The following is a 14,767-nucleotide window of genomic DNA, read 5'->3' on the forward strand; positions in this document are numbered from 1 at the left end:
TTAGGAACATATATGCTTAAAATTTTTATATCGTCTGAATGGACTGAATATTTTATTATTACATAATTTCTCTTTTTAGCTCTAGTAATTTTTTAACTTAAATTCTATTTCTTGAATCTGTATTTTTTTTTAAATAAAATATTCAGTCATTATTTACTCAAATAACTTTTCTGCTTCTTTTTCTTTCCTCTCCTTAGATCCACATTATGTGGATGTTGATGTCCTTAGAGGTGCCGTGTATTTCTCAGAGGCTCTATAAAATTTTCATCATTTTTTCTTTCCATTTTTCATACTGAATAATCTCTCTCCAGTTATCTGTACGTTCACTTATTTTTTCTGCTAGCCGAAGTTAAGCCCTCCTAGTAAATATTTCATTTAGTTTTATATTTTCAATTCCAGAATTTCCCTATGGCTCTATTCAAAATAATGTCTACTGCTTTATTGATATTCTCTTTTTTAAAAGGCATTGCCATCATACCCATTATACCTTCCTTCATGGCTTCCTTTCATCTTTTGTACATACCTATAACATACCTATAATAGCTGTTTTAAAGTTTTGCTAGTCCAACACCTGCATTCTGTTTTTTCATCTGTTCTTAAGAAAGGTTTTCACTTTCCTGTTTCTTTGAATGTCTTACATATTTTTTGAAAAATATGTAAGACATTTCAAATAATAAATTGTAGCAACTCTGGCTACTGATCTACCTCCTCCTAGGGCTTGCTGTTGTTTTTGTTTGTTTGCTTCTTTATTTTTTTAATGATGTGGTTGTACTGATTTATTAAAGTCTATTTCCCCTTCAGTGAGCAAACTTTTATGCCATTCTTCAGAAGGTACAACACTCACACAGTTACAGTGACATCTACCCCCCCACACTCCCTGCCAACCTAAGGATGGTAGTGGTTTTCTTTGACTTTGTCTTTTCCTGGCTCCTATTAAGCTTTTGGTTGGTCTGCCTTTTTTTGCCATCGTACCTAGATTCTAGCTTCTGCTAATTGTTAACTGATTGCTCTACTATTGTTTTAAACAATGCCTTTTTCCACAGTCTTATCCAAGTAAAGTCAGGCTTCTTTTCAGGTGTAGCCAGCAAAGCCTCTCTGAAGTTTGCTTCAATCACATAGGACTCTTCATAGCTGTCTTTTCCCCTGGTTCTGTCTGTGAAACTTCTGGTTTTTCTACCATTTTACTTGTTGCTGTCATAAAACTGCTAGCCTCCTCTTAGTTGTTCATCACAAAAATTTCTGTGGTTTTTGATAATACCCTTAGGCTTGAACTTCCTCACACTGTATTCCACTTAGGGAGTTATGAAGCACTCTGTTCTATGGTCTGCCTCTTCCCCTGCACAGAACCTTTTTGTCATTGCTTCAAAGTTGGGAGCCCTAGGGACATGAGCCTGCTTCTCCTGAAGTGAACCTCTGCTTTATGAACAGGGCACTGGATGGGGTTGCTAGCCTCTAGTCTTTTCTGCTTGTTCTGCTGAGGTGCAAATTCCACCCTAAAAGCAAGCTGCTCTTGGAGTAATCAGGGCCCAGGACTCATAAACTGCCATGCTCATGGTAGGACTCCTACTCTAAGAGTTGGTACTTCATTGAGAAAGTAAACACTAGACCTGTTGAATGCACATCCATAGAATACAGCTTCTGCAACAAGGGGTGGAGGGCTGTGAGAATGCTGGTTGTTTTTCTGTCTCTGGAAGAAAGTGTCACCCTACGCTAGGAGATGTGTGAGAGGGAGTCCTGTGTTCTTGACTGGCCTAGAGTATAGATTCTATCACAGTGAGCTAGGAACAAATGGGTCATAAATAAAATGCCATAGACTTTCACTGTTCTTACCAAGATTTAGTTGGTTTTTCTGAATAAATGTTTTTACATTTGCCATAAGTGCTTAGGACAACTTCAAGATAATTTAAATGTTTGTCTTTTATAATTTTCTCTTATAATCTTATAAACTTTATTTTCTTTTACAGTTTTTTTTCTCTTTTGTAGTTGTTTCTTTGGGGAGATGGCCAATAAAGCTGCTCACAGTGTCATTCTGGAAGTGCTTCTCCCTACAACTTCTTCTGTTTATGGGCATTTCTGAGTAATTACCTCTTTGCCGTTTTCTCTACTGTCTCCCTCTCAAACATCTATTTTTGGACCAATATTGAAAGTTTTTAATCTTTAATTTACTTGTTTCAGTTGCAAATAACAGAATACCTCATTAATGGTACTTTGTCATGAGGATATTAATTGCTTATATAAGAAAGCAAGAGATAATCAATCAATAAATTTTTTTCTATTTTTTCACTCTATCCTTCTTAGGGCACTAAGTATTTATTTTTATGTTGTTTGCCCTGTGGTTGCCACTTATCTGCCAAAACTTGAAATATCACATGTGGATTAAATTACAAAGGAAAGAGAAAATACAGTGTCTGGGTGGTTCGTCTTGCATTTATTTTTATTTGGGGAAGAGCAAAAGGTTTCAAAAACTCCCTATTTAATGGGCTTCCCCTTTCATTTAATTATCCGGAAACTGTTCACATAACCACTTTTATTGCAAGGGAATCTTGGAAAATAAGTTGTCTGACTTTATTTCCATCCCCTAGTGTGGATTCTTGGCAAGGCAGAGAGTGTTCGAAAATGGCTAGTTATATAGGTACAGTACATCCTGCAATCTTCCACGTCTGCTAACTTCATTCCCAGTGTTCATATCTTTACCGCTTTGCATGGTGTTGTAAGAGATTCCTTTAGTTCTAGGTTTTTATTTACTAATTCTCTTTTTATCTGGGTTTAGTCTATAACCCACCAGTTAATTTTTTTTATTGTTGTTTGCAACTAATAATCTTTACTGTGGCTCTATTTTTAATTTGTAAATTTCATCTACAATTCTTTTTATAACCGTCTATGTTTATTTCATGTATTTCTGCCCTTATTTTATAGATGTGATTCCTATCTTTATATCTTTGAAAACATATAGCATATTTATTTAAATATCTTTTTCTCTGATTGTGCTGTTATCTATTTCCTTGGATGGAGATCTTTTTTCCTTTTTTAGATCAGTCAGCTGTGTTTTACTGCCTGGACTTCCTCATATGTTCTGTAATTTATCAATATGAATTTATCTCCTACAGAATTCATCTTCTCTATGAGTGTTCTTTCACATGTTCCCTTATTGTGGACATTCCCTAATAGGAAAGTATCACCACTACATATTCACTGTCCTCAGTGAGTTCTAGCCTTGACCAAGATTTTAAGTCCCTGATACAGTATTATAATTTTTCACAATAAAATTAGCACAAGTATATGCTCTTTATGGGAAGCAGCACAGTGTGGGTGAAAAAGCATGTGTTGTTTAGGTAGAAAAACCTGGTAATAAAACATACTAGGTACATAATTTAGGAGAGTTCATATAACCTCTTCTATTCTTTGTTTCTTTATAGGTAAAATAGGGATAATGTGTCTGATCTTGCAAAACTGTGGAGTGGTTTGGAGATAAAGTGTACAAAAAATACCGTTAAATTATCAACATGTAACAGGTGCTTATTAATGATAACAAAGACACAGAATTATATTGACATATATATTAGATGATTATTGCCATATATAATTATATTACATAAAGAATTTCTATCATAAATTAAACATCCTATTAAGGCTATATGTTCACTGATTGTTTCGTCCTGTAGTATTTGAAGTGAGTGAGATATTAATATTTTTTCCTAAACAGTAACACACACATATACATATCTATACACAAACACATACACATCAAAAAGAATTAAAAAAAAAAAAACCTTAATTTGCTTGCAGTTTGACCCCATTTGTGTAAGAAGACAGGATTGCACAGCATTTCCTTCTATATTGGAAAAAAATATTTTAATGAGGGTGTTTGGCTATGAAAGGCAAGGTCTTCCCAGTTGTTTGCCTAGGCAGTGCGTGTGTGGTGTTTGTGTGTATTTTGAGATATTACAGAGTAAAGAAATTTCATGTTTTGGAACATTTGGAACACCAGCTTCATCACTTATATCTTTTTGAGCATGTTTCTTAATATCTCTGAGTCTCAGTTCTGTCATCTTTGAAATGAAGGCAACAATAGCACATATAAAGTTATTCAGTGAACCAAAAATAAAAATGCAATAAACAAAGTATAAAGCAATAAACACAGTATTCTTTTCGAAATGCTCAAAAATTTTAGCAGCTTGTAATCATAATCTTATTCATAATGTTATTTTGAAGAGCATCGAATTCTTTATGGAACACAGAAATTGTGTATATTTACTTCCATGTATATTTGGACAAATTGTACTATTGGTAGAAAATGGTGGAATTTTCACAGGCCATGGAATCTAAGACATGGATTTAAATCCTTTCCTGTCATTTATTTAAGTAAGTTATTTGCCCACTCTGTTCTATATTGTCCCCACTTATAAAAGATAAAATATTTACCTAACAGGTTCTTAAGTGGATTAAAATGCCAATGCACAAAGTTTTATGAAGAGTGCCTGATATATAACATAAAATAAACAAGAGCTTTTATTAGCACAGTATTATCATAACTTAAGGCAATGTTGCTCTTAGGTAATATAAAGTTAGTACTCGATAAGTCAATTTATGTTACTCTTCCCTACTCTATATAGTTAATAGGTTGGTACTAGTAATTGTGTGATGAACATAATAATCTCTTTCCGCATAGAGCTTACTACAATCTAGAAATTATGGCATGTATGTAGGTACTTCAAAAAGTCAGTGGAAAGATTTGTATCATCTTTTAATTCTATTTTTCCACAGACTTTTTAAGTACCCTTGTATAAGGTTACAATGAACTCTCTAGTGTTTCTTTTTTCTGCAGTTCAACTTCTTATCAATTTACTATTGCTCATTAATTTCCTCACCTGCTAGCATTCACTAGAAGATAAGAGGTACCTGATACTAAAGGATTAAGAAAAATTTTATGAGTGCTTCATAATAAGAAAATCTTGTCCCATTTTTTAGCTTTCTCCCTCTCTCACCCCTTTATCAAAAAAAGGCCCCTGTCATGATTTTAGCAACAGAACAATTTTGTTCATTTCACAGGCCAATGGTTTCTCATGAGTGTAGAATGTAAATACCAGTGAAGTAATTCTTCTTAGCCTGCAATCTCCACTTTATGACAAGGAAGCAAGACAAAGCAAGGCCAAGATAATAAATGATTGATAGATACATGATAGATAGATAGATAGATGATAGATAGATAGATAGATAGATAGATAGATAGATAGATAGATAATTGCAAATTGGTATATAGAATGTATATGTCCTAAATCCAATTCTGTTTTTAATCAGCTAGTCAGGATACACAACAAGAAACAAAATTTTTCTCTCTGTGAAAGTCATCAATGTTGATCATTATTTAACATTTGTTTTAAGCTGCACTAACATACAAGTATTTAACTGGTATTATCCTTTTTACATGAAGAGAATTCACAAAGTTATGTCCTTTATAGGACAATAGTGCATACAGCTCTGCTTAAATAACATTTTGGCAAAGGAATAATACAACTCTAATTCATATCCAAAGTATTGAAACTCTGTATTCAAATTGACTTACCATTAAGTTTGCAATCTATATAGCTTGCAATCATCTTTCTTTTCCTCCAAGGGCATGCATCAGACGTGAGCAGATAGATACAAGATATATTCTAGTTGTAGTGACATTTTAAGACCTCAGAAAGTCTTGACAGAATTTTTCTAGGTTTCAAGAAATTCCTTTGTATTTAATTTGTTACATTTTATACTTATAAAAATTGGCTGATTTTTACCTTTGTTTAAAAGTCAATAATAGAGATAGCTATATTACGATCTCTATATATGTTATCCATGCAATAAGTATTTAGTACAATTATCCTCAAATACCAAGGAAGAATCTACAACAGTCAGTTTAAAAAAAAAAAAAAAAAAAGGGTGAGTTCTTCACTGAGTTCTTTACTATGTGACCTTGGACAAGACTCTTTAACTTCTCTAGACCCAAATATTATCACACCTGCCTTGTAGTGAGGGGGGAAAAAAGGAAATGATCAATGTCTTCAAATGAAATAGTGCAAGTAGAAACATTCTGTAAATTNGACTCCTACTCTAAGAGTTGGTACTTCATTGAGAAAGTAAACACTAGACCTGTTGAATGCACATCCATAGAATACAGCTTCTGCAACAAGGGGTGGAGGGCTGTGAGAATGCTGGTTGTTTTTCTGTCTCTGGAAGAAAGTGTCACCCTACGCTAGGAGATGTGTGAGAGGGAGTCCTGTGTATCCATAGAATACAGCTTCTGCAACAAGGGGTGGAGGGCTGTGAGAATGCTGGTTGATTTTCTGTCTCTGGAAGAAAGTGTCACCCTACGCTAGGAGATGTGTGAGAGGGAGTCCTGTGTTCTTGACTGGCCTAGAGTATAGATTCTATCACAGTGAGCTAGGAACAAATGGGTCATAAATAAAATGCCATAGACTTTCACTGTTCTTACCAAGATTTAGTTGGTTTTTCTGAATAAATGTTTTTACATTTGCCATAAGTGCTTAGGACAACTTCAAGATAATTTAAATGTTTGTCTTTTATAATTTTCTCTTATAATCTTATAAACTTTATTTTCTTTTACAGTTTTTTTTCTCTTTTGTAGTTGTTTCTTTGGGGAGATGGCCAATAAAGCTGCTCACAGTGTCATTCTGGAAGTGCTTCTCCCTACAACTTCTTCTGTTTATGGGCATTTCTGAGTAATTACCTCTTTGCCGTTTTCTCTACTGTCTCCCTCTCAAACATCTATTTTTGGACCAATATTGAAAGTTTTTAATCTTTAATTTACTTGTTTCAGTTGCAAATAACAGAATACCTCATTAATGGTACTTTGTCATGAGGATATTAATTGCTTATATAAGAAAGCAAGAGATAATCAATCAATAAATTTTTTTCTATTTTTTCACTCTATCCTTCTTAGGGCACTAAGTATTTATTTTTATGTTGTTTGCCCTGTGGTTGCCACTTATCTGCCAAAACTTGAAATATCACATGTGGATTAAATTACAAAGGAAAGAGAAAATACAGTGTCTGGGTGGTTCGTCTTGCATTTATTTTTATTTGGGGAAGAGCAAAAGGTTTCAAAAACTCCCTATTTAATGGGCTTCCCCTTTCATTTAATTATCCGGAAACTGTTCACATAACCACTTTTATTGCAAGGGAATCTTGGAAAATAAGTTGTCTGACTTTATTTCCATCCCCTAGTGTGGATTCTTGGCAAGGCAGAGAGTGTTCGAAAATGGCTAGTTATATAGGTACAGTACATCCTGCAATCTTCCACGTCTGCTAACTTCATTCCCAGTGTTCATATCTTTACCGCTTTGCATGGTGTTGTAAGAGATTCCTTTAGTTCTAGGTTTTTATTTACTAATTCTCTTTTTATCTGGGTTTAGTCTATAACCCACCAGTTAATTTTTTTTATTGTTGTTTGCAACTAATAATCTTTACTGTGGCTCTATTTTTAATTTGTAAATTTCATCTACAATTCTTTTTATAACCGTCTATGTTTATTTCATGTATTTCTGCCCTTATTTTATAGATGTGATTCCTATCTTTATATCTTTGAAAACATATAGCATATTTATTTAAATATCTTTTTCTCTGATTGTGCTGTTATCTATTTCCTTGGATGGAGATCTTTTTTCCTTTTTTAGATCAGTCAGCTGTGTTTTACTGCCTGGACTTCCTCATATGTTCTGTAATTTATCAATATGAATTTATCTCCTACAGAATTCATCTTCTCTATGAGTGTTCTTTCACATGTTCCCTTATTGTGGACATTCCCTAATAGGAAAGTATCACCACTACATATTCACTGTCCTCAGTGAGTTCTAGCCTTGACCAAGATTTTAAGTCCCTGATACAGTATTATAATTTTTCACAATAAAATTAGCACAAGTATATGCTCTTTATGGGAAGCAGCACAGTGTGGGTGAAAAAGCATGTGTTGTTTAGGTAGAAAAACCTGGTAATAAAACATACTAGGTACATAATTTAGGAGAGTTCATATAACCTCTTCTATTCTTTGTTTCTTTATAGGTAAAATAGGGATAATGTGTCTGATCTTGCAAAACTGTGGAGTGGTTTGGAGATAAAGTGTACAAAAAATACCGTTAAATTATCAACATGTAACAGGTGCTTATTAATGATAACAAAGACACAGAATTATATTGACATATATATTAGATGATTATTGCCATATATAATTATATTACATAAAGAATTTCTATCATAAATTAAACATCCTATTAAGGCTATATGTTCACTGATTGTTTCGTCCTGTAGTATTTGAAGTGAGTGAGATATTAATATTTTTTCCTAAACAGTAACACACACATATACATATCTATACACAAACACATACACATCAAAAAGAATAAAAAAAAAAACCTTAATTTGCTTGCAGTTTGACCCCATTTGTGTAAGAAGACAGGATTGCACAGAATTTCCTTCTATATTGGAAAAAAATATTTTAACAGCATTTCCTTCTATATTGGAAAAAAATATTTTAATGAGGGTGTTTGGCTATGAAAGGCAAGGTCTTCCCAGTTGTTTGCCTAGGCAGTGCGTGTGTGGTGTTTGTGTGTATTTTGAGATATTACAGAGTAAAGAAATTTCATGTTTTGGAACATTTGGAACACCAGCTTCATCACTTATATCTTTTTGAGCATGTTTCTTAATATCTCTGAGTCTCAGTTCTGTCATCTTTGAAATGAAGGCAACAATAGCACATATAAAGTTATTCAGTGAACCAAAAATAAAAATGCAATAAACAAAGTATAAAGCAATAAACACAGTATTCTTTTCGAAATGCTCAAAAATTTTAGCAGCTTGTAATCATAATCTTATTCATAATGTTATTTTGAAGAGCATCGAATTCTTTATGGAACACAGAAATTGTGTATATTTACTTCCATGTATATTTGGACAAATTGTACTATTGGTAGAAAATGGTGGAATTTTCACAGGCCATGGAATCTAAGACATGGATTTAAATCCTTTCCTGTCATTTATTTAAGTAAGTTATTTGCCCACTCTGTTCTATATTGTCCCCACTTATAAAAGATAAAATATTTACCTAACAGGTTCTTAAGTGGATTAAAATGCCAATGCACAAAGTTTTATGAAGAGTGCCTGATATATAACATAAAATAAACAAGAGCTTTTATTAGCACAGTATTATCATAACTTAAGGCAATGTTGCTCTTAGGTAATATAAAGTTAGTACTCGATAAGTCAATTTATGTTACTCTTCCCTACTCTATATAGTTAATAGGTTGGTACTAGTAATTGTGTGATGAACATAATAATCTCTTTCCGCATAGAGCTTACTACAATCTAGAAATTATGGCATGTATGTAGGTACTTCAAAAAGTCAGTGGAAAGATTTGTATCATCTTTTAATTCTATTTTTCCACAGACTTTTTAAGTACCCTTGTATAAGGTTACAATGAACTCTCTAGTGTTTCTTTTTTCTGCAGTTCAACTTCTTATCAATTTACTATTGCTCATTAATTTCCTCACCTGCTAGCATTCACTAGAAGATAAGAGGTACCTGATACTAAAGGATTAAGAAAAATTTTATGAGTGCTTCATAATAAGAAAATCTTGTCCCATTTTTTAGCTTTCTCCCTCTCTCACCCCTTTATCAAAAAAAGGCCCCTGTCATGATTTTAGCAACAGAACAATTTTGTTCATTTCACAGGCCAATGGTTTCTCATGAGTGTAGAATGTAAATACCAGTGAAGTAATTCTTCTTAGCCTGCAATCTCCACTTTATGACAAGGAAGCAAGACAAAGCAAGGCCAAGATAATAAATGATTGATAGATACATGATAGATAGATAGATAGATGATAGATAGATAGATAGATAGATAGATAGATAGATAGATAGATAATTGCAAATTGGTATATAGAATGTATATGTCCTAAATCCAATTCTGTTTTTAATCAGCTAGTCAGGATACACAACAAGAAACAAAATTTTTCTCTCTGTGAAAGTCATCAATGTTGATCATTATTTAACATTTGTTTTAAGCTGCACTAACATACAAGTATTTAACTGGTATTATCCTTTTTACATGAAGAGAATTCACAAAGTTATGTCCTTTATAGGACAATAGTGCATATGCAAATTGGTATATAGAATGTATATATCCTAAATCCAATTCTGTTTTTAATCAGCTAGTCAGGATACACAACAAGAAACAAAATTTTTCTCTCTGTGAAAGTCATCAATGTTGACCATTATTTAACATTTGTTTTAAGCTGCACTAACATACAAGTATTTAACTGGGATTATCCTTTTTACATGAAGAGAATTCACAAAGTTATGTCCTTTATAGGACAATAGTGCATACAGCTCTGCTTAAATAACATTTTGGCAAAGGAATAATACAACTCTAATTCATATCCAAAGTATTGAAACTCTGTATTCAAATTGACTTACCATTAAGTTTGCAATCTATATAGCTTGCAATCATCTTTCTTTTCCTCCAAGGGCATGCATCAGACGTGAGCAGATAGATACAAGATATATTCTAGTTGTAGTGACATTTTAAGACCTCAGAAAGTCTTGACAGAATTTTTCTAGGTTTCAAGAAATTCCTTTGTATTTAATTTGTTACATTTTATACTTATAAAAATTGGCTGATTTTTACCTTTGTTTAAAAGTCAATAATAGAGATAGCTATATTACGATCTCTATATATGTTATCCATGCAATAAGTATTTAGTACAATTATCCTCAAATACCAAGGAAGAATCTACAACAGTCAGTTTAAAAAAAAAAAAAAAACAGTGAGTTCTTCACTGAGTTCTTTACTACGTGACCTTGGACAAGACTCTTTAACTTCTCTAGACCCAAATATTATCACACCTGCCTTGTAGTGAGGGGGGAAAAAAGGAAATGATCAATGTCTTCAAATGAAATAGTGCAAGTAGAAACATTCTGTAAATTTTAAGTCAACAATGCAAACCGTAGGCTTATTAGACAGTGACTATCAGGGGCTATTATATTTGTTGACTCCATTTAGCTAAGTTCTCTAAGGTATGGTCTTATTTTACTTTTGTAACTGGGACCAACATTTACACAAATAAAATATTCACAGTTCTTTTCTTTTTCAATTCCTCATTGGTCAATAGGGCATGTCAAGACAGAAGAGAATGGAAAATGAAACAATTGTGTCTGTCACAAAGAATCAAAGAGGGTAAGAAGTTAGGTTTAAACTAGCATCAAGCTGGTAGTCTCTGATGCATCCTTTTCCAACTTTCACTAATATACACATAAATGTCAGAAAATTTTTAAAATTCCCAATGCAGAAAACTATAACTGACAGTCAGCCAATTGCCAGACCATGGGAAAGATTTCCTCTAGCTAAAAGCATGAGAGAAATGGATTGAAAACTAGCAGAAACAGGGTAACTCTCAGAAAACTTAACAGAGCTGGTGCACACATGACTAAAGGTAAACCATTTCATTCTGAGAGACAAACTCCTACCAGTTCCCAGAAAAATTATCTGGGAAAAACCTGATATCCCAGAACAATTATCTATGTGAACCCTGGAAACACACAGTCCTCTTCTCCACTGGCAGAGAATCTAAATTCAGTCTATTTGAAGAGGGCCCTGAGGATTTATATTTCAGCGTACTTTCCAAGTGATTAGAGTAACTGCCCTGTGTGGGAGTCACTTTTTTAAGACTCATGACTCACAAATCCACCATACTTTTCCTTGGTTATCATATCTCTAAAATCACAATATCACCTTCTATGTTTTCCACCTGTCACAAATCAGTTATTTCTTGATGATGAGAATTAGATCCACTGTAGCAATTCCCCCGGATGCTTTGTTCCACTTCGTCACCAATGAAATTTTCAGCAGTGTAAATTGGAAATTTATCAAAATTGTTGTAAATAAGATGGAAGTACTCTGGATTGTTAAAATTTCACTGCCATACCATCACTTAATAACAGATTGATAAAATAAAATTTAAAAAATAAAAAAATACAAACTTTGTGGTGTCTCTTCTTGTAGTTACATTTACATCCTCTACTTAGTTTTAGTCCAACTTTCACCTTCAAATTTGTTATTTTCTATATGTTATACTCTGCTGACATAAATTATTTCCCTTGCTCTATTAAAAGATATTTTTAAAATAAGATAGTCCTTTCTATTGTATCTTCCAATTATATGTCATACTTCAGTAAATATCAGTGATACATATGAAATTTTCTTTATGACTTTGTGATAAAATTTTCTATTACTTTGTTTATTATCATACTCCACATTTGATTAGATATATCTGTGGCTTTTTCAAGATCCACTCTGATATGCTTGCTTTGAGAGAAGTTCAAAGGTGTATATTCCTTTGAAGAACAGAAATGAGCGAATTATGGAATTTAATATTTATTTAACAAGAAACTAATTGTAATTATCATAAGTCAGTCTGTCATAGGAAGACTGTGCCTCCTGGCTTTTATCAATGGAAGTGATCTTTGTTATAAAATCAAATTAACCTTGTGGTAGAACTGTAAAAGCTATTTGCTTTTTCAAATTACATGAGAACTCTAAGTCTATCATTATAGAAATGTGAAGAAATTGACATAATATCCACCAACTTATTGAGTACAATTTAATTAATGAAGATCATTTTCACTTATATTAAAAAACTTGTCATAGTCCCAGAGAGACCAAATAGTTTAGTTGAATGTCACTGAGTAATATGCTGACTGTAAGATGAGAGAACTTCAAAATCTAGACTGAACAGGTCTGGTAAAATTTAAATTTAATATTTTGTTAATTAATAAATAGAATTACATTTTATAAGAATCAAGCACAGCTTTTAACACATGGCAGTTCTTTTAATTCAGGTAAAATGTTTCAAAGAAATATTACTGAATTGAAATGTTTCCTGGTTACATACAGTTATGATTCTGAAGAAATATGATTGATGAATTTTAACAGGTATGTAAATACTTGGCCATTTATATGGTTGCTTTTCTTTTTGAAGTATCTTTATTCATTTAAGGAAGCCACTTATTTATTTTAACAGATGCTATTATTCAAAATATTTAGGTAACTTCTCCTTGGAATTGCTCTCCGTGCCAGTAGCACATGTATTTAAATATCCATAATGGTGAAAAATATGTGTCCCTTGAGAGACAATTTAATTTTAAAACATCTAAGAATCATCCGGAGGCAAACATTAGGAATAAATTTGATGGTCAGGCCAAACGTTAGTGTCTGGGTCAAGGATAAATCTAAAATAATGAAAACTAATACGGTTGCAGTTTGTAATCTGCTTTTATGACAAGTGCCCCTCCAAAAAAATTACAAAGTAATTTTAGGAATGGGCAGCATTTTTTAAATAAGTATATATACTTCCAAAGGTAAAACCTTCATTGAATTTCCCAGAAGTTTGAGCATAGTACTAAAATCAATTTTATTACTAAAGAGTCAATTCTATATGTTCTGATATGATTCCTGACATGTAGCAAAAAAAAAAAAAAATGCTAGTGGAATTAATAAAAGAATGTAATCATCAATCAAAGAATACTTACTGTAGAAAAAAATAAACCACAGAGCTTTTAAAAGTACTTTTTAAAATAATCCATAGTATCTATACTTCATTTATACTACGAATACATGTAGTAATTTTACTTTTATTCATAATATCTATACTTAAATAATACATATATTTTTTTCTACTTAAAACATAATTTTGAATAAGAAAAATAGAAATAGCTTAACAAACTGCTATCATGGGCTATGTGAATATCTGCTCTTTTGTAGATATGTAAAGCTGACTTTGACTCATTAGATTCTCTAGCTAAATAAAGAAAACCATTTAAAATTATTTAATCCAAGCTTTAATATTTAAATATTTTCAAAAATTCATGGACCCTGCTCACTTGTGCAATTTAAACTCTCTTGCCATTCATGCTAAGGCATGGGCATTTTCAACTGCTCAACTTTCCCTGTCTTTTGAATATGAGTTTCTCTCACCACCTGAAAACTCCTACCCATCTTTCAAGAATAAGAAAAAGAATACCTACTTTTAATTCTTCTGTGAAATTATAACAAAATTGTGCAGACAGATTTAGTATCCCCTTCTCTAAAATTACATGACTTTGGGGGGAAAGAGAAGGGGGAAAAAGGAGAAATTGGCAAAGGGACATGAAAATCAACAACATTGTATATTGATAAACTAAAAAAATAAATAAATAAATAAAACTCTATGACTTCACAGGCATGCCTGTATCATCATGTTTATCACAATATGCTTACTGTTTACATAGATGTAATCAGCTCTCCACACTGGGCTTCTTTCAAACTGAATCTTCATCATTGTAATTTTGTATCCAACCATTAACATAGTGTTTGGGACATAGCAGGTGTTCAACACTTACCTGTGGAATAAATAAATGAAAAAGCATTTCTATAAATACTGTCAATGTCTCAAACCTGAAGTATTTACGAACATTACATCTTGTCCTTCCACTTGGCATCATTACACTCTGAAAAAGTCAACTGCAATCCACAGTAGAATCTTTCTAAATGTATGTACGTTTTTACCATAATTTGGCTTAATATTATAATTATAAGCACATTTTTTAAATAATTCACAGTTCTTAAAATATTATACTGCCTAGTAATTGGTGCCTTAAAGGGGAAATGTTCAACATTCATTGATTCATTCAACAAATAAGAAAACATAGAGCAAATGCTCCAGGATTTAGGTCTGGGCAATG

The sequence above is a fragment of the Galeopterus variegatus genome, unplaced genomic scaffold (assembly GCF_000696425.1).
Source record: "Galeopterus variegatus unplaced genomic scaffold, G_variegatus-3.0.2 Scaffold6584, whole genome shotgun sequence".
NCBI classification, from domain to species: Eukaryota; Metazoa; Chordata; class Mammalia; order Dermoptera; family Cynocephalidae; genus Galeopterus; species Galeopterus variegatus.